Below are 3,622 nucleotides of genomic sequence, written 5' to 3'. Positions count from 1 at the left end.
GCTCAGTGGCTAAGGTGCCAGCCACATGTAACAGGAGCTGGTGGGTTCAAACCCAGCCTGGGCCTGCCAAACAACGATGACAACTACAACGAAAAAATAGCCAGGCATTGTGGTGGATGCCTGTAGTCCCAGCTACTTGGGAGGCTGAGGCAGGAGAATCCCTTGAGCCCAGGAGTTAGAGGTTGCTGTGAGCTGTGATGCCACAGCACTCTACCCAGGGTGACATAGTGAGCCTCTGTCTCAAAAAAAGAAAGAAAGAAAGAAATTCTCATCCCCCATAGTCTGCAATCAATAAATCATCCCTGAAGCTGGAAAAAAAAATTTTTTTAAATATAGTATTGAAAGATATGGAAGAAAATACTAGAAAAATAAGTTTGAACAGGTAAAAGGGATTGTTGCTGAAGAGGGGAAATGAAATACTAGTTAGGGGGCTACTTTATTTAAAACTATTTGGCTCTTTAAATTATGTATAAGAATGAATTTTAGACTAATTTTTTAAGTTTATAAAAAAAACTTAAAGGATGGGTACTTTACATTTGGCAATATGGTAGATCACAGTCTTTGAAGTGCCATCCTACTATAAAATGGATATACAGTAGAACCTCCAGTTGACTACCTCCCTACATTGACCACCTCCTTAAGTTGAGCTAATTTGCATAAACCAGATATGCACCCCATGTGTGTAGTAGTACATTAGGCCTAGTTCCTTATGTTGACCACCTTTGTATTTTAGCCAGTTTGGCCCTTGGGTGGTCAAGGTTCTTCTATATTTCAACAAATGTGTTTTTTAATGCATTGCTGGGGTCATTAGAATTTAAGAGAATTGCCAGGCATGGTGGCTCACACCTGTAATCTTAGCACTTTGTGAGGCTGAGGTGGGTGGATTGCTTGAGCTCAGAAGTTCAAGACCAGTCTGAGCAAGAGGGAGACTCAATTTCTACTAAAAATAGAAAAACTATCTGGGTGTCAAGGCAGGTGCTTATAGTCCCAGCTACTTGGGAGGCTGAGGCAAGAGGATTTCTTGAACCCAAGAGTTTGAGGTTGCTGTGAGCTATCACACCACTGCACTTTACCCATAGTGACAGAGTGAGACTCTGTCTTAAAAAAAAAAAAATTAGGACAGTTTTCCAAAGCCAACATAAAAAAACCAACAACAGTGAATTGGATTCTGATTTGTGAGGAAAGAAAAATAAAAAACCAGGAATCAAATCCCTACTTCAAACCTGCTATCAAAATACTAAGCCTGTAACCACCGCATGGTTGGGGAGAACAAACTTAGACTCCCAGATTACTAGTATCTCTGGCTCCTAGCAGGAACAAATTCTCTCTGAGGAAATCCTTCCTATTCTAGGCCCTTAGGATCCCATGAATTCATTCCAGTCAGTATGGGTTCATGATCCTTTTGTAGTTCATAAGCAGGATGAAATGTGCCTCCCTCAAACTTTGTTATGATATCATCATATTATCCATCTGTGTAAAAAAACAGATGTGAAATGTGGCTCCCTCAAACTTTGTTATAATATCATATTATCCATCTGTGTAAAAAAAAAAAATATATATATATACATACATACATACATACATATGTATATACACACATATGTTAGGTTCATGCCACAAGTAAGAATCAGCAAAACAACAAAAAATGATTTAGACAAAGGTCATTTCAAAGAGGGCTCATAGGGCTGTGAAATCAGGAGCTTTTATTGTCATCACCAAAGATTGAAGTTCTACGCAGGATGCCATAGCACTCAGTAGGGCTGTTTTCCTAGGGTGCTATAGGACTTTGCCACTCATTATGACCCATGATTATTGTGTCTCAAAGTTTAACCAATGTATCTCTTCTTCAGAAAAAGTAATTTAGACCCCCGAATACTAAAATTATCAGATTCATAATATACCAAAAAGATATGTAAAAGAACCAAACAGAACTTCCAGACGTGAAAATCATTAAAATTAAAATTTCAGAAGATGGGTTATACAAATTAGACACAACTGAAGAAAGAATGAAAAACTAGAAAAGAGATATGAAGAACTAACTCAAAACGTAACAAAGAGAAAATATGAGAAGATATTAAGAAACAAGGAGAGTAGAATGAAAAGTTTCCCAGTATGTGTACTCAGCATCTCTGAAGAAATAGAAAGGATAGAATATAGGCTATATTGAAGTGCCAATGGAAATTTACAAAACTGATAAAAGACATGAATCCATAAATACAGGAAATGCAACTTACACCAAGAAAAAGGAAGTACAAAAGGGAGGAAAGGAGTGGTAAATCCATACCTGGTCACATTTTAGAACAACTTCAATCAACCCAAGACAAAAATATCTTAAAAGCAGCCAAGGAAAATAGACTAGTAGCTTACTTTTTCAACTGACAATAGAGTTCTCAGGAGCAAAAATACTAACCAGGGCCAGATGTGGTGACTCACATCTGGCACCCTGGGAGGCCGAGGCAGGAGATCACTTCAGGTCAGGAGTTCCAGACCAGACTGAGCAAGACCAAGACCCCATCTCTACCAAAAATAGAAAAAATTAGCCAGGTGAGGAGGCACATACCTGCAGTCCCAGGTACTTGGGAGGCTGGAATAGGAGGATCACTTGAACCTGTGAGGACCAGATCAGCTCCATTTTGTTGTTTCCACATAAGTTCTGTTCCTGGGCCCTGGCCTGCAGGGCCCACCTTGTAACCCTCCCCATTCCATTCCTAGTTGCTTAAACCATACCCGCAGGGCCCACCCTGCGACCTTTCTCATTCCTTTCATAGTTACTCAACCAAATAGTCACCTGTACCAATCCAAATTCACCTTTACTAGTGAAATCACCAGCTACCAATGCAAATCCTCCTTACTTCCTCCTTTACTAATGAAATCACCAACCACCAATGAAAAGTGTACTCGTATCCGACCCTACCCCTCTTGCTTTCTGTACCCCATAAAAACTGCCTTCACCCCGAGTTCGGGGCTCAGTCCTCAGCTTGCATGCCAGGAGAGTCCAGGCCCAGGGCCCCCGGGCCTCCCGGGTCTGTAATAAATCTCATCTTATGCCCTTTACATTGGAGCGAGTCTCGAGTTTGTCAGTTGGGGTTAATTTGGGAGGCTTTTTCGGACCCAACAAACCCAACAGCTTCAGGTTGCAGTGAGCTATGATTACACTATTGTACTCTATCCTAGCAAGGGTAACAGAACAAGACTCAAAAAATTTTAAAAAAGAAAAATTTTTTAAAAATAATAGCAATCAGTGGTGCCCGCAGCTCAGTGGATAAGGTGCCAGCCACATACACTGAAGCTGGCAGGTTTGAACCTGGCCTGGGCCAGCTAAAACAAGGATAACTGCAACAAAAAAATATAGGTGGGCGTTATGGTGGGCGCCTGTAGTCCCAACTACTTGAGGGGCTGAGGCTAGAGAATTGCTTAAGTCCAGGAGTTTGAGGTTGCTGTGAACTGTGATGCCAAGGTCTACCCAGGGCGACAGCTTGAGACTCTGTCTCAAAAAATAATAATAATAGCAACCAAGGCCAGGCTCAGTGGCTCATATAATCCCAGCACTTTGGGAGGCAGAGGGGGGTGAATTGCTTGAGCTCACAGGTTCAAGACCAGCCTGAGCGAAAGTGAGATCCTG

The 3,622-nt window shown here is 41.3% G+C and overlaps 1 protein-coding gene, 1 non-coding gene and 1 pseudogene across 2 annotated transcripts in view; 2 read left to right on the top strand and 1 right to left on the bottom strand.

Moving 5' to 3' along the window:
• CLYBL (citrate lyase beta like) overlaps positions 1-3,622 on the bottom strand; it is a 125,585-nt gene that overhangs the window by 102,993 nt on the left and 18,970 nt on the right. The gene's annotated exons all lie outside the window — the stretch shown is intronic.
• On the top strand, positions 1,397-1,476 carry LOC111725257 (annotated as a pseudogene).
• LOC111725252 lies at positions 1,659-1,784 on the top strand. Its single transcript, XR_002773360.1, has one exon. It is a non-coding gene; the product is annotated as a small nucleolar RNA SNORA25 (small nucleolar RNA).

This window comes from Otolemur garnettii, unplaced genomic scaffold, assembly GCF_000181295.1.
Source record: "Otolemur garnettii isolate 467f Iridium unplaced genomic scaffold, OtoGar3 scaffold00034, whole genome shotgun sequence".
Classification (NCBI taxonomy): domain Eukaryota; kingdom Metazoa; phylum Chordata; class Mammalia; order Primates; family Galagidae; genus Otolemur; species Otolemur garnettii.
The sequence above is the reverse complement of the archived record's forward strand: the minus strand, read 5'-3'. Positions and strand labels throughout refer to the sequence as shown.